Source organism: Stegodyphus dumicola, chromosome X2, assembly GCF_044657685.1.
Source record: "Stegodyphus dumicola isolate Sdum_Otavi_A_Nest chromosome X2, ASM4465768v1".
Lineage (NCBI taxonomy): Eukaryota > Metazoa > Arthropoda > Arachnida > Araneae > Eresidae > Stegodyphus > Stegodyphus dumicola.
In genome coordinates, this window is record NC_140781.1 from 21,800,975 (window position 1) to 21,823,072 (window position 22,098).

Here is a 22,098-nt window from a genome sequence, read left to right on the forward strand (position 1 = left end):
AACTGAATTAACTTAGTTTAAATTGTTAAGTAATTTATTATAGCAGACAACACTTGAGCTATCTGTTCTGGAAGATTTTTAGATTTTATTATTTTACATACAGAAATTTAATAATTTTATAGTTGCATTAAATTCTCCAAAAATCTTCGCTTAAGGTCTCTTTGACTTACTGGTATTCTTCAGAAATCTAAAACTAAATATAACGATTAAATAATTACTAAAATAAAGACAAAAATAATAATGATAGTAATGTACTTAATTTTGCAAACTATATGTATTAAAATAGCTACCACTGCCTTGTAGTTTTGTATTAAAGCAGCTAAATTTTTAAAAAATGCTTATTTTGTATTACATTTACCCTAAAACTGTAGAAATTTTATAGAATTCAGAGCCAGGTTCTTCTCAGATACCCCAATTTTTTGCAGCAAAGAGCATTCGTTTTCTCCTTGTCTAAATAAAAATCTTATGTTTACTTTTGTCTGACTCCTTATTCAGTAAGGTATTTTATGTTAATTAAAACATATTACTATTTAAATTACTGTAATTTCTCGTTTCCGTAGCTCTCCCCAGAATGCAAATTAGTCAGTTAAGTATTTACGTTGAGAGTTTTGAATATTTTAGTGTTAGCTTTTTAATTTAAATTTTGGCAGCTTCACCTGCAGTTTTCGTCCTGTCGCCAGCTCTGCCAGAAATTGTTTTGAAATTAGATATTTTGCTAGCCGACGTTAAAAAGGCGCAGTTCAAATATTTGAGTCAGCTTGTAGGCTACTTTTAGTAGTCTCTTGAATACGTCACTTGAATATGAATTCCAACTTATCTTGTAGAGACATTAGGATTTTTTGGAAGCAGGAGAAGAGAAAAATTAGCAACGCCTTCTCTGGGAATCGAACCACGGACCTCTGGAATACGCCCCCAGCATGCAGACCACTACACCATGAAGACATGCTAAGAAGGCGGGAGAAATACCTTATATACTCCCCCTTTTAAAGAGCGACTGGGGTTTTAGGGGACCCAATTATGAAATGAAAAAAAAATCTTCTGTTTTATTCCAAGGGAATAAATAAAAACAAAGAATGACGACCAGTTATCCCAGTGAGTTTAAGTACTCTAAGTGTATAATGCGCCATGATCAGAGCATCTCGGAATTAGAAAAACAATTCAAAGATTAAGGGAAGCTGTTTATTTTCCACAGCTACAAATATTTGTAGCTGAATATGCCAAATCCTGCAGCACTTGCCAATTAGTTAAATATATTATTTATGGCCTGGCCGGGTAACTTAATAGCATAAAAGCCACTTTTCGTAACGATATCATTACCCATGTACTGAAAAAAGAGTAAAACAGATATTTGCTTGTGATTATTGATTATTTTTCGAAGTGAGTATAAACAATATGCCTCAGATGGTGTAGAGACATTAGGATATTTTGAAGCAAGCAGACGTGAAAAATGAACAATGCCCTCGCCGGGACTCGAAGCACGGACCTCTCCAATACGCGCCGAGTGTGCTGGCCATTGCACTACAAAGGCATGCTAAGAAGGCGGGAGAAATACCTTATAATGGGTGTCTGCACAAATTGTTACCTATTCGTCTCTAAATAAATTTTCATTAAGATATAGAGCTTCAATAAATGATTCGCAATTCGTAAATCAAGTTTTTGAAGAAATGTATACAAGTTTTAACATGAAGCATTTTAAATTGATCTTTACCTACCACAGTCAAATCTCGGAGAGCGAGTAAATAAAAACGTAGTTAAAGCTATCCACTGGTATGCGAGAAATTATCACCAACGCTTGAATAGCTGTATTAACGAACTACCCGCCTATCCACTAAGATCCGCTAAACACAATACCACTGATAAAACACCGACTGAAATTTTTATTGGAAGGAAACTCTATATGCTCTTCGATAAACTGTTTTTTGTTGAGAAAAGAGGTCTTAAAAATTTAAGATGGCAGATATTCGGATATTGGTGGATAAAACAACGGGCAATTCAGATATGGTCAGTGGAAAGCAAAAATGTAACTAAAAGAAAAGGCGTGAGGTCGATTTTAAGGTGGGAGATAAGATTTTAAAAATTAAGCATTCTCGTTCTTGTGCACCAGAATTAAAAGCGAGAAAATTCTATAACAAATGTTTTTCCATCTTTTATTGAAAGAATCAGAGAAACAACATTATAGTTAAAAGGAAATAATGGTGAATCTCCAAGAGCGAACATAAATGAGGTTAAAAAATTACTACTAGAAGCTTAATAAGGGCTGTATTAGAGGAAAGCCCTGGAATGAGCAGTGTAGGGAATTATAAAAGGTTATTCTTGTTCATACGTATTTGTGTACCTTAAGAATTCTTTGCTAGACTATTTTTCCTTCCAGGAATTTGGAAGGCTATGGAAGAGAAAGAAAATAGTGAACGAAAATGTTCTACGAAGGAAGGAAATGTAAATGGAGGCGTAAGAATCAGTATTATCGTAAATGAGATTTTGTAAGAGTTGACTCAAGATTTAAGAGTTTAAAATCTCAACCAAATTCATACTGACCTTCGTTTTCGATTATTTTTAATTCCGGTGGGGACCAGTGTAAGGTATTTTATGTTAATTAAGCATTTATTATGATATAAGTCTTTATTATAACTTCTTTCTATAATTCTCACCAAAATGCAAATTAGTCAGTTGAATATTTGAGTGTTTTGAATGATTTAAACCTTTTGGCAGCCTCGGCAGCAGCTTTCCTCCTATAGTCAGCTCTGCCAGAAATTATTCCGACTTCACTCATTTTGCCACCCGACGTTAAAAACGCACCGTTAAAATATCTGAATCAACTTACAAGTAAACCATTTTGTGTAGTAACCGACTACATTACTTGAATTTCAACTTATTTTAAATACCCGCAGGTGGCGGAGGGTATTTGTTCACACAAATGGTGCCTTTTGCTTAAAGATTTAATAAAATGGCTATTTTAATCTTCTCAAGAATCTGTCATCTTAATTCAGACTCCTTTGTCATTCTAATAGGGTCTGAAGGGCACTGATTTAAACTTCGACACAATGGAAAGGCTACAAATGTTACTCAATGCTTGTTTAGGGAATGCGTTATAAGTAAAGAGTAAGAGTTTTCACTTGTGCAACTAAACAACCTTGCAAAGTGACAGTAAAGCAATTTAAATTTTTGCAATTTAAATGTGATTTCATTTTTTTTTTTTTTAACATTGATAGCAGTAGATTAACATAAGGCCTATATTTTAATTCTTTTTCCTTGTAAAATGAAAGGAAGGAAACAGAAATCCATGTCTGTAGCATTCCTAAAAAGTAATCATCAATCTAAGCTACATATCATTTTTATCTTATCTCGTCATTTCCCTAGTTAAGACAGGGCATGTCTCCGTATTTCTGGATCTTGGTGGAATGCGTACATTTCGCCTCTATAGTTACCTTTTTCTCCCCCATATTCTCTGAGGTCACTGTCTAAATTCTAGACTGAGGGTATAGTGCAAAACTAAACTCTTACCTTATTACAGACACGATATTTTAATCATAAGAAACAAAACTGGCTTTGCAAGTTTTTGTTTAAATATTTGAGTTTGATTAACAGAACATCTAAATCAGGAGTAGTAGCTGATAGAAGGGATCAGATTTTTTCCCGTTGCTGCTCTTTTCGTGGTCACAGTTCGACCTTTAAAACCAGAATTAATAGATAAAATGTGCTCGCAAGTAGAAAAAATATTATCTTAATTTAAACTGTTTAGAATGTAGTTTTCAGTACATCCATTCTTAGAAAGCATTAAATATTATAAAATGACGTATGAATTTACACAGTTCAAGATCTTTGTGTCATTAGAAAAAATTAAAGTATATATGAAATCAGCGTAGACGCACACGTAACAAATTAATCTTGTTTATTTCAGGACTACATTTTTGTTGACACTTGTCTGTTCTACATTCGGTGACGTTGAGATATAGAATTTTTTATTACAAAAAAAAAAAAAAAATGAGGGTAGATATCTTGGGAGAGATATGAAGGATTATTGTGAATGTATGGCATTCTTCATTCATTCAATAATCTTCTTTGATACTAGATCGTAAATTTGCGTTTTGGAACTTCAAGCTGAACTACTAGTAATTAGTGATTTCTCTCCTGTATCACATTACAGGAATCCATTTGAATTATTTCCCTAATCTAAGATGAAATTCTTTTAAGCCACCTACAATGTTGCAATGAAGATAAGTTATTGTATGATCAACATAATTTTAGTCGCCACTTTATAGAGTTTGACATGCTTTGGGAGAACTACTTCCATACACTAACAGACGTTACGCGAATTATAGCTGCGCGAGTAATTAACTACAAAATCTTAGGAAGGTTTTAAAATAACCCTTTTATTTAAACACAAACTTTGAACATAAATGCATGTATTGTGTTAACATTATCAGCCACCAATTGTGGCGATGGAACTAAAATAACAGACAAGTTCAAATTTAAAAGGAAGACTACGCAATTATATTTAAATCTAAACTGGCTCAGAAAACTTTAACCGGAGCATCATTTTAAATGTTAGCAGCAATAACGCAAAGCCAAAGAATTACAATATCTGTGTTATCAATCACCAATTTATCAGTGTTGGCAGAACCACACAACGTGGCAACAAGAGGCAGATACACACTCTGCCTTACAATCAAAAAATATAAATTTACATTATGGTAAGGAAATGGAAAGAAGAAGTCATAGTAAAGACTGAAATTATAAATAATTGGTTAGGTTCAAATAATAGCGTTAGAGCCTTAAAAAGAGATTCTTATGCATATTCTTTCACATTCAGTTCACACTAAAAATCGTTAAATTAACTAAATTTAACTCACCTTATTTTCTAATACTCTAGATCAGAAACAATACATTTCTCTCAGTAGACTTGAATTTATTTCATTAAAGTTTAAGCATGAAATTTTCCGCTTCATCGTGAAGATGTTCAAACCGAAGCCTGGCTAAAATCGATTTCTATTGTCAAAGTTTACATTAATGATGACTATTTTTCTGAATATGGTTGCTATTTCAATAAACGTTTGGCTTACATTAATAATGAGATGAGTTATTTATTTATTTGAGTAGTAAGAATAAAGGAAATTCTTCTTCACTAAGTTTTCAAAGTTTTGCCCTATTTCTAACATTCCGATAGGATCGCGGAAAATTAGCTTTTGCGTTATTCTAAGCTGATACCATACAGTTATTCCTTAGAGAGCTTTTCTGGTGAATGTTTATTAAAATCTACTCTCTTAAGAGAGCTAACTATTCGTGTTTTATAACTATCAGACTTCTTTTAAGACTAAGATAAAAAAAAAATCTGGTGTGCTATAAAGCTGTTTTAGCTCAAAAAATCTAGTGTGCTTAAAGCTGTTTTAGCTCCGTTACTTTTGTAGAGTGTTTGATACTAAATTCTTAAACAAGATTTTCCTATAGGTTATAAAGTATTTCTCCCGCCTTCCTAGCGTGCCTTCGTGGTGTAGTGGTTCTGCACGCTGGGCCGGTATTCCAGAGGTCCGTGGTTCGATTCCTGGCGAAGGCGTTGCTAAATTTTCACCTCTCCGGCTTTTCCAATTAACCTAATGTCTCTACAAGGTTATTTAATCAGATATAGAATTCTTTACTGACCTTATAGACAAAGAAAAATAAATAAACAATATAAAATTTACCACTGTTTATTATATCTAAAATTACCCCAACTTCAAGCCGCACAAGACCGCTGAATACAGATAGTTCTATTTGGATTCGAACCAGATCAGGTGAGTGGGCGGTTGGTTTTCCTGATTCTCCCCATGTGTAAAGTGAAAACAAGCTAGTTTCCCTTAAAAAGTACCCCCTTCACTAAGGGGAGCTGTAGGAATAAATTTCCTGCCTTCATGCACGAAGGCATCCCTGTTCTTAGCAGATAGCCCTCGTATTCTTTGCCATATTTACCTCACCCCCAAATTTCAGTTATTTGTATCATTTAGCAAAAATACTTTGTTGGGATTTGTACATTTGCTGCTCTTCCATATACTTCAGCTGTGAAATCGATTGTAAGAAAATATTTCAGTCGAATATTACCGCTCATTTTTTATCTAAATAATGTCATTTGAAACGCGTATTCTATTCAAACAAAAGAAAATATTAATGGCCCAATTTTACCTTGAGTCATATCTTTTGTTTCTGAGCTTTGAACTTTAACAGAAATAAAATATTTACTGAAAGCTGAGGTCTTTTCACACATTCGAAATTCGCTTTTAAAGGTTCATAAAAGCATTTAAAATTGCACAGAACTTTCCCCTTTTTTATGTCTAAGCAAACAAAAACGCTCACTTTACTCATTGAGGAGACATTTTGGCACCGGTTACATCATTTTTTTTTTTTTTTTTTTACCTCTCTTTACCATCATGGGCGTGTATGTTTTCAAAGTAGAATGGCCCCAACGAAGTTGCTGCCCCTTAGGAAATAACATACTAACCTATTTATGGAGAGCTTAGGCTTTGCATACCGCAATAAAAACTTCGGATATCAGATTTTTCACCTCTAAAGAGTACATTACTCTATTTTGAAAGAGAGGATGATGATACTCGGAACCCTCTGGACTCCAGTTTTACTTGCAGAGAAGGGGGAAGGAAGAATACCCTACCCCCTGAATAGATGAAAATACTTCCTTCAAACCCCCCAAGGTCATTACCGTTAGTTACCTCATTTATAGCGGACGGCCTGACCTTGATAAAACGAAAGCTGAGAGCTAACTCGATTTCCAGTCATCTTTGCCAACTTGAGGGGTGATAGCGTCCTTCTGAAGGTAAGCAGGCTATGAAAGTATGACTTTTCTTTTACTTTAGTTAGGACAATGCCTTTTAATATGTTTGCATTTATGTTTATGCGTAAAGTTATGAATAATTTCAATAACAGTTTAACAAGTGGTCCCCTCTTTCAATTTGCAATATCAAGAAACTGAAAAGATGGCAATATCATATAAAACCTACTGCTACATTATGAACTTCATGAGCTACAGAATTTTGTTTCTTTATATATATTTCACGGGTTATCGCATGATTTATACATATCATTGAGTCAAAACTTACCTTTATTCCTCAGACCATGGGCACGATTATTTGGAGTTTAAAAATTTAAGATATTCAAATACGATATTTATCAATAAATGTCAAAGAAATGCTGACATAATTATCTTCGCAATACTAAATACGCGTATAAAAGGAAACTCAAAGTTCCCGCATATTTTTACATTGGCTCCTTGTTGTTTGTTATCCAAAAACTCACACTTAAGAATGGACAAATTTTGTTATTATAAAATAAGCAATTACGAATCGAGACTAGTGATATTGAAATTTTTACGATTTATTTTACTCAGTATAGTAATTTCAGTTTCAGCAGTACAGTAATACTCAGTCAGTATAGTAATTTCACTTAAGCATTTTAATTACTATGCAGTATCTTCACAGAAGCCTGTTGATCAGATATCCTAGAAAAATGCATTTTTTATTGGAATTAAAAAGGAAATCTTATTAGGCAAATGTAGTGATTACGAAATTAAATAATTTCTCCAGTAAAACCTAATTTACATCTCAAAATTCTTTGTAAGTTTTTCAGTCTAAGTTTTTTCAAAAGCAACTGTCTATTTAATTTGAGACAAATGTTTTCGAAGACTTATATAGTAGACATCTTGAAATTAACATTATTTATTAAAGTTCTACATCGTACATCTTCCTTTTTTCCTTGGAAATTTCTCTTGAATGAAAGCCAGGCATTTACAAAAATTATCTGATGTTTTTTTTTATAATAATAACTAATAAAATAATTTACTTATATAGTAGACAGTAGTATAATATAATTTACTTATATAGTAGACAGCTGAAATTAACATTATTTATTAATACTTAAAGTCCTGCGTCGTACATCTTCCTTTTTGCTTGGAAATTTCTCTTGAATGAAAGTCAGGCATTTACAAAAATTATCTTATTTATTATTATTATTATTATTATTATTATGATAATGATGATGTTAGACCTAACTCTATTAGAAACTCAGAAGCGTTCTCAGCTTCATTCTCGTAGCGGTAAGACGATAAGCTAAGCCTAGATTTATTTTAAGACATGTAATCCACAGAAGATAAAGAGCTACTTCAAAATTTGTGGGTAAAGATAAAACGTTGAATTAAACCACAAAATTGTTGCGTACGTATCTTTTTCTCATGGAAATCTTAAAAACCTAACATAAATTAAATTTATTTAAGAAATAGGAAGATATTAAGAACATATTATAATTCAACTTTAGCCCATATTACAAACATATTATAATCCAACTTTAGCCCATATTACGAACATTTTATAATCCAACTTTAGCCCTTTAAAACGAAAAACTCATGAAAAATCTGGCAATATCTTGCTATCGCTTCATTTATGCAAAATATAAAAAAAAAAAAAAAAAAAAAAAAAAAAAAAAAAAAAAAAAAAAACTCATATATCTACATCAAGTTATCATATAAACTAAAAACATATATGTAATCTATTAGTTTATAAGGTATTTCTCCCGTATTCTTAGCTTGCTTTCGTGGTTTAGTGGTCAGCACACTGAGACGGTATTTCAGAGGTCCGTGGTTCGATTCCCTGCGAAGACGATTGCTAATTTTTCATCTATTTCATCTCTCCGGACATTAGGACTTCTTTTCCCTAAAAAAAATCCTAATGGCTCTGCAAGTTAAAACACATTATTTATAATTTTCAATTCAAACCTCCGGCTAATACTTTAGTTTTGCCATACTAAAACTATTTAATTCAATGTTTTTACCTGCAATAAGATTTCTTGTACATCATCAATCTGCATTAAGGTCACTCATAGTCAGTTAAAAAGATAAAAATAAATATTATGTTTATTGAAATTATTTTGTCACATCCATAAAGAGACTTTCTGATCTAGGTTCGAAATCAGTTACATTCAGATATCTATTTAATCACATTTTCAGTCTTGTATTTCCCTGGTATCTAAGGGAAATTATCTAAGGAAAAATCTTGTATTTCCCTGGTATCTAAGGCTTTCCTTTTACTGTCGGTTGCCATATTTTCATAATGTATAAATAGAATATGCTATTTTAACCAATCCAATTCTTTTAAGACTTTTAAGGAAGTTCAAAGAGATAACTGGACGACCGTTTAGAGGGAGTAAGGAGGAGCAGAAATCTGACAGAAATGATTTGATTATTATAAGTGTAACATGACCTTACTATTATTCTCTGAATATTTTTTATCAGTTTTAGCACGAAATAATTAATTTTTTTAACTCAGCGTGATTTAATTTAAAATACTGTAAAATTATTTTTTAACATTATCAAGAAAAACCCAAATTATAAAAGATGATAATCATGAAGTGGAAAGAAAATAATTATCATTTTTGTGACACTTGTCAGAACGTCAGAGCAGAAAATTAATTGCTTCTTTTTCATTGAACATTTTACGTAATTTTAAATGGTTGTAATGAGAATATTTGTAGATACTGTTTAAACAGTACCTGTTTTCAAAGGAATTCTAAATGCTTTTCTTGTCTAATTTATAAGCCGGAACAGATGTCACACATTAATTTCACTATTTCAGGATTTCGGTTTTGGTCTTACACTCTTACACCGTGCTTTTGTGAAGGAAATGCTGATAAACTCCTTTTTAATAAGCATGCGACTGACAATTCAGAGGATACATATATATATATATCATGGCCTTATACGTATATATTCAAAGTCCTCATGAGAAGCCCACGACGTGAAGACATTTTGCTTTTCTAACATCTCACTCTTTTAACACAAAAATGGGAAAAAAGAATATTATTTAGTGTAAAACTTTAACTAAATTTTTAAATCAATTAATCCTTAAAAGAAGACTCAAAATGTTGCAAAAAAAAGTGATTAAATAGTTTTAATGATTCTTTCATAGAGATGATTAAAAAAATTTGAATTTTAGTTTTTAAATTTTGTAATTTAAAATTACAGAGAAAAGTTGAAATAGGAAGTAACCTATTTCAACTTTTCTCTGTAATTTTAAATTACAAAATTTAAAAACTAAAATTCAAATTTTTTTAATCATCTCTACGAAAGAATCATTAAAACTATTTAATCACTTTTTTTTGCAACATTTTGAGTCTTCTTTTAAGGATTAATTGATTTAAAAATTTAGTTAAAGTTTTACACTAAATAATATTCTTTTTTCCCATTTTTGTGTTAAAAGAGTGAGAGTTTACTTAAATATCATTCAATTAATATGCAATTTCTTTGACTAAAAAATATAATAAATTTTCTTTAAAAGTTTTTCTTTTGGTTTCAAAATTACATATTTCGTACAAGATTTTAGCCTCTTGAGCGATTACTTTCTCGCCAAAGTTTTTTAGTTTCGACAATAAAGCCAAAATGGCAAACCTTGTCTGTCACTTCTATTTCACATCTCATAGTTAAGACTGGTGTCTAATGAGATTGCTCGAAGTTCTTAATTACTTCTTGTGTGTTCTAATTAGGTTTTATCAACTATGTTTTATAAATTCACTCGCATCTTAATTCATCGGATTATCTGTTTAAAAGTAAATATTTTGATTTAAAAATTCTTCACTGAAGTATTTTGTTTTTTCACTTTCGTTTTCAATTTTAATAAAATAGAATTCTCTTTTTATAAAACAGAATTGTCTTTTTTTAAGATTTTTCTAATTATTCTAATTAGAAATTATTTTGTTTTTTTCCTTGCTTTGGGAAAAGGCCAGAATTTTCTATTGAACTATTATAGTTAAAATACATTAAAAAGGTTCATCGGCTAATTCTGAATATAGAAAAGCAAGGATTTTTGTGGAAGAGAGAATTAAATGTTCCTCTCCCATTTAATGAAGTAGCATTGAAGTTGATTGAATTCCTTTTCTGTTTTTGTTCATTTTTCTTTAAATTTCATTAATTTTTTTAAATGGGGTTTTGCGTGTTTAAAGTGTTTTGGTTTTAACATTTTAAAATTCTTTGCTGCAATTATTTAAATTGGGTTGTCAGCATCAATTCCCAGGAGTTGACATTTGAACTCTACTTTTATTTAAATATCAAAACACTTTTAACAACTATCTCACCAACCACTAAGACCTAGATACTACAGCAATTTTTTACAGCAAAGAACCTGAATTTCTTCCATTTATCAATGGTCATCATCAACACATATTCAGGAAATTTGGATATTGTCCATGACATGCAATTAAGAAATCTCCTAAAACTTGATACTTAAATTTAGACCAGTCAGCAAGAATTAGCAAAAAATTTTGCCTCAACGGTATTGAAAATAACCTTAATGAATTTATTATTAAAACAGGCTAAAAACTCAGTCTTCTTAATAATACCTTCTTAGAATGGAAAAAAGCAGTTTTTTAACAAGATCAAGCATAGACTAACCAGTTTAAAATTTATAGGCAATTTAATGCGGAATAGAATTAAGAATAAAATATAGGATTTGAAACAGGAATTTTTGATTACCAAAATAGGTAAGGTGAGTAATAACTTCCGTATTATCTGAAAGCAGTTTTACAGTCAACTAATTGAAGCAGAAGTAGTAGCCAATTATTTAAAAAAAAATACAACTTCGAAAGAAATCTCTATTATCAACAAACTTAAAGCCTTTCACCGCAAACTTAAAATTTCTCTTTTACATGACTACAGCAGATTTTCTAACCTTTATGCTCTATCCAAATTCCATAAAATACCACTAAATTCAAATTTATTGTTAATGGAACTAAAAATTATAAAAAAGTATATTGACTACTTATTTGTTCTCAAGCTTAAGGCTTATTCAATTATTTTTAATTCAGTTAACAAAAATAAAATTTTAATAATAGCCTTCCAGTTATTAATGATCTTAAATATATAGAAATTAACTGGGTAAAAGTATAGTTTAGGGTACCTCTTGGCGATTTTGGCGGTACATGGATACCGATTTTGTGCAATTCTTTGACTCGTTATTTTGGCTTGCGAAGCGGCGATTTTTGCGCCAAAAATCGCCGCTACACAAAGCCAAAATAACAAGTTCAAACAATTGCACAAACTCGGTAACCATGTTCACATCGACTTATTTTCACTTAAAAAAAAAACAACCCCGAATTGCACAAAAATGGCATTGCGCACTCCTTTGACTTTATCCATGTACACGTCGACCTATTTTCACTTAAAAAAAATCCCCGAATTGCACAAAAATGGCATTGCGCACTCTTTTAACTTTATCCATGTACACGTCGACCTATTTTTACTTAAAAAAAATCCCATAATTGCACAAACTTGCATTGCGCACTCCCTTTACTTTTTCCATGTACACATCGATATATTTTCACTTAAAAAGTCAAAGGAGCATCAAAGTTTACTATATAGGCAAACAAAAAATACATAATCTCAATAAAATACATTTTAAACCAAACAATAAAATAACATAAAAAAGTAAAAACATGTTATACATTTAAGCACTACCAAAAGCAAATATTCACTTTACCATGATTTTCGAGTTCGCTTCGTACACCAGAGCCACGTAAAATTCAAAATATCAATCATACTGAAATGACTTTTTTCAAACCAGGTACTCTTTCTGATCGAACGCCTCACATAGTGACTATCTGAACCTTTCTTCCTACAAACCCATTCAAATCCATCTAAACGGTTTTAACACACACCATAAAAACGCTTACAAAACATCCCATGATTCAAAATTTCCCAGAATCATGCACCCGATTACGTCATAGTAGGGTTTCCATAACATTCAACTAGTCAAGCTACCATAAATGAAACAACAACTTGGCGATAAATCAAACAACTTCGCCATAATTACAAGGAGTACCTTAAAGTCTACTCTACCCATTAACTGCTATAATTGTGAAAACCTGTAAGCTACTGATCCTTTGGAAGAAATTTACAATAGTCTACTACTGCTTCCAAATTTATTTCCTGAAATTCTTCCAGTGCTTTTAACAGGAAACAAATTCCATAATTTCCAGATTTCTTTAATTGTGAGCCTTTTTCATAACTGTATTCAATTTAGTAACACTTTTCAAACAAATAAGCGGAATCCCCATGGACCCGAAATACTCAACACGGACTTGTAACCTGTACATATTTAATAAAGAATTTCAATTTCAAGAATCATTCGACAAGACTAATTTAAAACTCCTTTCAAATGCCTTCAGGTATATAGATGATGTCATTACTATTAATAATTTTGAGCAAACAAAAAAAAATTCCTAATGTACTCTTCTTGCTAAATTCTTGAAAAGACCAATCCAAGTCAACAGGGAACTGATTATCTAAATCTGCAACTAATTAACTACAGTAAAATTAAATTATTTGTTAAAAGAAGAGATTTAACGTTTACAGCTATTAAATTAATTAACTGAAATACCAAATTATCAAAAAAGTCATTCCAGCACAATACTTAAATTACTAGAATAAAAAAAAATAGAATACTTACAAAATGAACTAATTTTACTTACGCAAATACTTTTGGAAAACGAAATTCCGAACCTATTTATTAATTAAAAAAGTTGGGGTTAATTATCAAATTCAATCTTTAACCTAATAACGTAATGGTACCATTATCTGAAACCGAGAGGACGATAGGGCAGGAAGTGTTATTTGATTTGAATATTTGTATATTTTATAATTAATTTGTTAAATCTTTTACTATTAAATTTTGGGCAGCTATACTGTTATCAACAACACAATTTAGTTTCATAATCCCAAAAGCAGCTATTTCGAGTAAAGCGTTTTGACTGTACTTCTCCCTATTTTCTGTTTCCTTGACTATTAGCCAGAAATAATTTTAAATTTTTAGTTTTTTATCTTCAAAGTTTCCGCTATTTTCAAACTCTCTACACCGTGATACTTAGAGAAAATCTTTATTGTCAATTCCCCCCCCCTCTCACATGGAATTTTATATTTCTTTGTCAACAGCAAATCAGAACGCTTCCTTTTCAAGATTCTTTACTCAGTTCATGTACTAATAGCTAACCCATAATAAGTTGCCAAACGAAACATACTGCAGCACTTAAGTCTTAGCGCCATCAGAACATTGTTTCACTTCTCCTTCCTTTTAGAATAGCAAAATTCACTACTTACAGACGCCATTGTAAGGGTACAACAAATGTAAATAAAACTTAATTTGGGGCCCTTGTACATTTTTGAATGTTACATCAGACCTTAATCAATTTTGAATTATAATTTGTAAATAATTAGAAACATATCAGTAGTCCATAACGAAATATTTGTATGTATATTATCGTATTTGTCGGTTCATATGTTTTAACGGGATTAGCTTTTATCAGTTAGTATATTCAATGTTTTTCCCGGCATTTGGTCTTAGCATTGGAACGGCCGCTGTTTTATACATCATCCGCAGCGATTCGAATGCGATGGTGCTGCAGCTAGTCTGTCATTGGCCGCAAAAAGTTATAACCATCTGCATATTCTAGCATAAGGTATGGGCACGCATAATTTCGTCCCATTCGGATAACTTCTTGGTGCATCGCTTTTCATGTTATAGAATGCATTATTGGAATGACTACTCCTCTATGCGAATGTATTACTTAAAATAAACTCAATTGCAAGCAATAAATTTGTGCCATCACTGAACCCAACCCTCCCAACTTTCCAGGAAAAATTCAGATGTTCAGTGCTTTTTCCACTTGCTTACAGCCACGTTTACCTTGTTTATGACAGCGAATCCTTGATCCCTTGTTATCATTCACAGAGCCCAAAACGTAAAGTCCAATGGCGTAGCATCACATCTGCAAGACGGTTGAGAGCCCAATTTGCTGATAGCCCAATTTGCTGATAGCCCAATTTGCTGGTCGCATTTGGTTTTTTCTTCCTAAAGATTTCTCCATGATGTTGGAGTGTTTGAAAGTACCGTTAGTTGATTACAGTGCAACATGCCCCAAAATATCAAGAATTATACCTTTGTTAACGCCCCCCTCCCGAAAAAAAAAGTCAACATGAACTTCCGTGCTGATTGCGCGGTCTTGAACATTTTAAGGCTTGAAAATTAACGTTATTACTTGGATTGATTTTTGTCTCTGAAACATGCAAGCACGTTCATGTTTTATCTTCTATTATAGGAAAAAAAAAACACATCAGTCTTTTTTAAATGTGACTTTTTTAGGGAAGAACGCGAGAGAAAAAGAAAACAGAAATCATGCTTTTATTACTGATTCTAATATAAGGAGGGGTGAGTTTGTTTTTATTGGATTATGGCAAAGCGCTTGAGGGCTATATGCCTAAATAGGGGGCTTTTATGGTTTATGTCATTACGGCAAGGCCTCAAGGGCTATCTGCCTAAGGGAAAGGATGCCTTCGTGAAGGACTTTCTGAGGGAATCTGAGTCGTATACACATTACAGAGAGGGAAAACCACGAAAATGCCCATACAGCCAGCCCGTTCGCGGGACTGAACCTCGGACCGAACTATCAGTGCTCAGCGACTTTACCACTCGGCTCCTGGTAGGCATGGAAAGTTGAGAAAACATAAGAATATTAAATACGTATGCATAAATTCTCATGCTTTGTTGTTATGGATAGTATCATTATCCAAAAAGGGGCGAATGTACTAGGTTCATTCATAAGCATACTAAAACACTTAAAAGTTTATGAAACGCACCAGGTTTAGTAGGAAATGCTAAAGGCGCTCGCACTATACTTGAGTCTACATAACCACATAACATATTAACATCCGATAATTATAAATTGCGTTTGATAATTTTTTTGCGATAACAAATGATTCTAACTAATATTTAAACAGGTATATCAAAAGTTAACATTCATATTAAAATTATAAATTAAAAAAAATTCAACATTCGTCATTTTTAACATCGCATAGTTTTTATAGCGGTAAAGCAAAACTATTCATACTTAATATTTAATTCTCTGCTGTCATAATTAAGAAAGATGGGTTTAGAAAAGTAAATTACGTCACTCCAATAGTAGGAATATTTACTAGAATAAAATCCAATCTGATCGGTATATCCATTAAATATTTATTTTAGCATGAATAGAATGAAAGAATTCAACTGTAAATTATTACCGCAACAAAATATGTTTAAAAAATTTATTGTAAAATAACTTTCAGCGGCTATCACAACACTTAAATTCAGCTTTTATACGGGGGGGGGGCAATTTCTTGAAAGAAGTAAAAACGCTCATTGAGATGTAATCTCGAAAGCATTCTCAACGCTATTTTCAGGAATTTTGTACTTGGAAGTGCTTGCTAAAATTAGTACGTAAGAAAATAAAGTTTTTAGCTACCTTTTTCGAATACCTTGTACAATAATATTAAAAAATGTTTACGTTTTTCTCGAAATGCTCATGAAGTAGATAAGGTGACACGACTGAAGCGCATATTTTGATCTGCATGACCTTCTTTACAACTAAATAAGAAAGGAATTCCTTTGAAAGAAAGGATTGGAGGAGTAGGTATACTCACTGTTTTTAAAAATTTCACTTCTATGTTGAAAGTGTCTTTCTTTAGTATATACAGTATGTATGTATTACAATGGATTACGCAAGAGCAATGACTAACCATGTGAATCGACTTAGTGAGGCTTATCAGAATAATAGGGAATTCCGGAATTTTTTAAGCTATTATTGCATAATTTACCAGCACATTTCAATTAGTAGCATACTGATGAAATGCAAAACAAATTATGGATATAACATTCAAAATTTGTACTTCAGTTAAGAGAAAAATGTCTCCAAAAGCTGTTTCTTCACCATAAATTGGATGAATGAAACATCAGCTGCATCCTTGTCGGAATTCAAACCACGAATCTTCCAACTGCTAGCTGGAGAGTTAATCACCTACATCGCGACCGGGTTTGCGATAATTTTGCATCCGCTTTTCAATACGCACATGGAGTGTGAGACAATTTTTAAATTCTTACCAACTTAAAGAGAGACTGGGGAGAGGCTCGATATCCAGTCGAGTATATCCAGATGGTAACGAACTGTTATCCTCCCTTTTAGTTCTACAACAGCTATAAAAACTATTCAGATTTTTGGAGAAAGAAATATCAACATTAAGCTCCGTCTTCAAAAGGATTCGAACCACTGAGATATTTCCCTTCTTATTTTGTCAAATTTAACTACTTATACCATAAAAGCATGTACTCATGCTTGGGGAAAAGCGATAATCACGTGCACAATGATAAAAAATCTGCAAACAAAGTAACTCTATCACTTTCCAAATATGAATTAATATTTACAGAATTACCCCAATTTTGTTTTTACCATTGAAAAATGCATTGCTAAAAGCAAAAATATTTCGGAGGACATTTATGTCTGTTTCAATGATTCTAAATTATTTGGAAGTATTACTCAAAAATCCAACTATTCCTTTAAAAATGAGCTTAAATCTGTAGCATGTCGTAGGAGGAATTTCTGATGTTTTCGATATGAAAAACTGTGCTAGAAAATAAAATTATAACGCGCTATGATCCAATCTAATCTTGCTAATACGAGCTGGTTTCTTTTAGAAAATCTTTCTCAAAGGCATCTCTCCTCTTAAGCAGACTGCCCTTGCGTGTTTTACCCTATCCTAATAGCCCTATTCCCTAAACCAGGGTTTCTAAAACTGTGGGTCGCGACCCCTAAGGGGGTCGCGGGAACTGCAGCAGGGGGTCGCCAAAAATTTTAGTAGTTTTGATATTTCTTTAACTTATTGTAATAATTTTACAATTACCAAATATTTTTACACAATGTATCTGAAAGTAGATAAAGATAAGACAATACAGACAAAGAAAAAAGGAAAACGTTTCGACCCATTCCTTTTATAATATAAACGTTCGTTCCCCCTTGCTTTGCATGTGACGCTGTCATTTCGTCTGTTACATTGTAAGGATTATGTTAATTTTATTAACAGTTAAATTTTGAGTTAAACTTCCTTTCCTATCGCTTCTTAATTTCAACTTACCACTTCCGGCCAGAACGTAGTTTTAGAATCACGTTTGGATGTAAATTGAGGAAGAGTATTACTTAACCGCGAAGTTCTACTGTCTTAGTCAGAGAGAACCAGAGATTCTGGTTAGCACGCGTCCGCCTTTTTATGCTACTCTCTCTTAAGCTATTATTACGCTCGGCCGTTCTTTAGGCCCTTGCAGTCAATTAGCGTTAAGGAGCCAACTCCGTTAGAATCTCGATAGCTTCGACTATATTTTTTTAGTTAAGATTAGTTAAGTTTTAATTCTTAGTTTCTTAAGTTGAAGCCCGAATGTCGGCTTTATTGTAAAACTCCAAAGACGGAGTTCTGTTAAACTTTAGTTGGAATAATAAAGGGATATTTCACCCTTCTCACTTGTTGTTTTCTACTCCACGAACTCAAGCGATTATTCGCTCACTAGTTTTTAGGATTCTTCACATTCAACTGTAACTTAGAATCACACAGCAGGGAATCCTACAAAGTTAATGACCTAAAACTGCAACAGAATATTACAGTACAAGTGAAAAAATTGACAGTTTCCCTCACGCGTGTGTCGGATTTGTGCAGTACTTATGGGGTCCCACAATATTTTTGTAAATATTTTAGGGTCCTGTGGGTCGCGAAAAAATCTCAGTGATAAAAAGGGGATCGCGACTGGAAAAAAATTTAAGAAACCCTGCCCTAAACTATATAATCTTTAAAGCTTGGAGTGTGGGTGAAGATTGTTGGAAATACGAGAACTGTTCAAAAAGGCCTCGAACATTTTTAGTAGTACGCAAGCATAACTTTACACGTCCAGGTACAGGTAAACGTATGGGGTACAGGTAAAAGCATCATTTTAAAACATTTGTTGATTGCTAAAGTTTCCTTCTTGCTTTTTCAGTCAAAAATTACGAAGTAATCTAAAAATATGAAATTGAGAGATAAAAATATTCCTAATTCCTTCTTGAGCTCACAGAGCATTATGCGAATATACATATATAAAGCTTAAATCCTCAAAAACACATGTCATATGATGATTTCTGTGATGTTATCGTCATATGATGATTTCTTCTTTATTTTCGACGACGACGTTTTATGCCACGATGGATTTAGAACTGCGGTGTTTTCTCCTTATTTTTTTCCCCTCCCACGATGTTTCTGTTTGACGATGTTTGAGCCTTGCGTTGTTTTCTTCGCAATGTTTTCGTTTGCGATGTTTTCTCCTGCAACCGCAAAATCATGGCATCATAATTTTTAGCAGAATTCACAAGCATCTGGACGTTAACAAATCATTACGTATCATAGGTTCCAGAACTGTGTAATGTGTCTTTTAATAAAATTAATTTTATCAGGCTGTTATCGGTTCTGTGTGCGTGCAATCTATTACGCACCCGTATGCATGCAACAGTACATGATTATCATCTGGCAAAAGCTTTTCATAAAAACCAGGGAAAGATTAGTAATTCTGCGTTCAGGACCTGTAAACTACCACTTCAACATAACATCAAAAGGCCAATGGCCATATTAAATGGCCAATTGAATATATAAAATGCATGTTCTTTGTTTGGTAAATCCTGTTCTTTATCATCAAACGTATTATGAGTGTTCATATAGCTTTGCAGAGGCACTAGGTATATTTTTAGAAACAGGCAAGATGAAAAATTAGCAACCGCCTTCTCCGGGAATCGAAGCACGGACCTCTGGATATCGGCCCAGCGCGCAGAACCACTACACCACGAAGGTACGTTAGGAAAGCGGGAGAAATACCTTATATACTCCCCTTTTTAAAGGGCAACTGGGGTTTTTAGGGAACCCAATCGCCAAATCCTGGGTGTGGAGAATCCTTATCCAACACCCTTTTAGTTCGGGCGCCACTGTAGAGACATTAGGATTTTTTGGAAGCAGGCAAGATGAAAAATTAGCAAACGCCTTCGCCGGGAATCGAGTCACGGACCTCTGGAATACCGGCCCAGCGTGCAGAACCACTACACCACGAAGGCACGCTAGGAAGGCGGGAGAAATACCTTATAACTTGTGGTACCATCTGATTTGCCCTTCCTTAGAGTCTAATTTATTTCCCTATTTCTGCTCATGTAAATTACGTACGTGGATTCGGTTTCATCAGAAACGACTTTATAACAAAATTATTCTGCAGAAATCTATTTCGAAAATTAAAAATTTTTTGGACGAGTGTTAAAGACTAGTAATTCAGGCACCCTCGTATCAAATCCGGAGAGTTAATGTTTTCACAATTACTTATATTTAATCAAATTCAGTATTAGAAATTTCCACATGAAATCCACGGTATTTTAACTATTTTGAGCAGGAAATTCAGTGGCAAAACATTTCCAAACATCTCGCTTTAAGCTCGGCAAAAGCCACGTGACACAACAGAAAATAATACTTGAAACCCATTGGTCCGTTCTAGAAGTTCCTCCCTCGGTTGTGATACCTCGGTGCTCACTTAACGATTTATGCTTTCCGTAGACTATTACCTCATCTCGAAGAGTTGGGTTATTTCATTTTATTCAAAGTCTTCCTTTCTTCAGAAGGACTGAAAAGTATAAATGACTGTGACATAAATACTTTTTCAGTCCTTCAAAAGGGAGAAAAACTTCAAAACCTCGAATAAATAAAATTGTCAAAATTTGGGTGATAAAGAAGAACTGAGATTTATTCATCATTTCAGTAGAGTCACAATTAACGGTAGCGTTATTGATCTCTCGGTATTTTTTCGTCTTGAAAACAAGGATGTGTGTTACGCAATACGAAGGGCCTTTCCGTCTTTTATTAACTTCCAAAATGATTTTCTATTCCAACTGATAACGAGTTCTCAGCCCTTATACTTTCTTAAAGTCATAATACATGCTGCAAGGAACTTTCTTCCTCATCACGTGCTGTCGCGGTGTAATTAGAACCAGCCCGGCCAACAATCGGGATGTCCTGAGTTAGAATCCCTATTGGGCTTTAAGGTATTTCTCCCGCCTTCCTAGCGTGCCTTCGTGATGTAGTGGTTCTGCACGCTGGGCCGGTATTCCCGGCGAAGGCGATTGCTAATTTTTCAAACTCTCTTGCTTCCAAAACAATCCTAATGTCTCTACAGAGAATAGCTTGTTTTTTATATTTCCAGATTCGAAAACCTAACCTTCACGGTACTCTTAACACAGTATGAGCACAGTATAAGCAGTATGAACAATTTCCAGTTCGGTGTTATTTTTAGTAGACGTCTTCATAGATATTCGGCTAAAATATATAATCATGTTCTCTATCCAGCAGTTTGAGGTATGGAGAAGCAAATAAAAAAAAATTGTATGAGTTTATCCCCTAGAAAATTCTTTGCAGCGTTTTCCCTTTGCACGGTTAGACATATGCCATAGCTTTAGATTCTCACTTGCAATAGGATTGTAATAACACCTTTAGAAGTCTCTAATTTCATTAACAGTACCTTTTAATTAGAGAAAATTTCATAGAAGGTATTTCACATTCCGTGCTGAAACTCTTGATAAGTAATGATACTTTTGTAAGTAATCATACGGGTATAAAATGCTTCAAAAGGATTACCCGATTAAACACCTCATGAGCGCTCGTATTTCCAGTTCTGTGTTGAAGTCCCGCGTTCCAGTTCCAATCCCGTGTTTAAGTTGCAATTCGTGAACCCGTAGTTACAGTTTAATAAATAAATAAAATAAGGTAGTGATTAAGATTGCGATAATTTTGGTCACATGATATATTGGTACGAATATGGAATTTAACTACCAGCCATACAGAAAAATTCCAATTAAAAAAGCGTTTAACGTAGCCTAATTATAAGACAACAAATGATCCGCTTTCGTAGTGTCAGAATTACCACAGAGTTATCAATAATCAAAAGTTTTGTAAACTATACTTACAAGTAGTGTTAAAGACAGCTACTCTACATATTTTTAATATATAAATTTTTAATATAAATTTCGAAAAGACTATCTCTTGCCTCAAGACATTTCAACACAAAACTATAAGTTTCAAACTCCATTTTGTACAAAAGCTGAAATTTCAATCCCCCACTCCACATGAAATTTTTCTTGTATGGCACCTGCAAAAAGAATAGAGTTCTTACGTTTTGAGCAAAGATGTCATAGTATAAGAAAATATCTCCTTTCCCTGTACGTGCT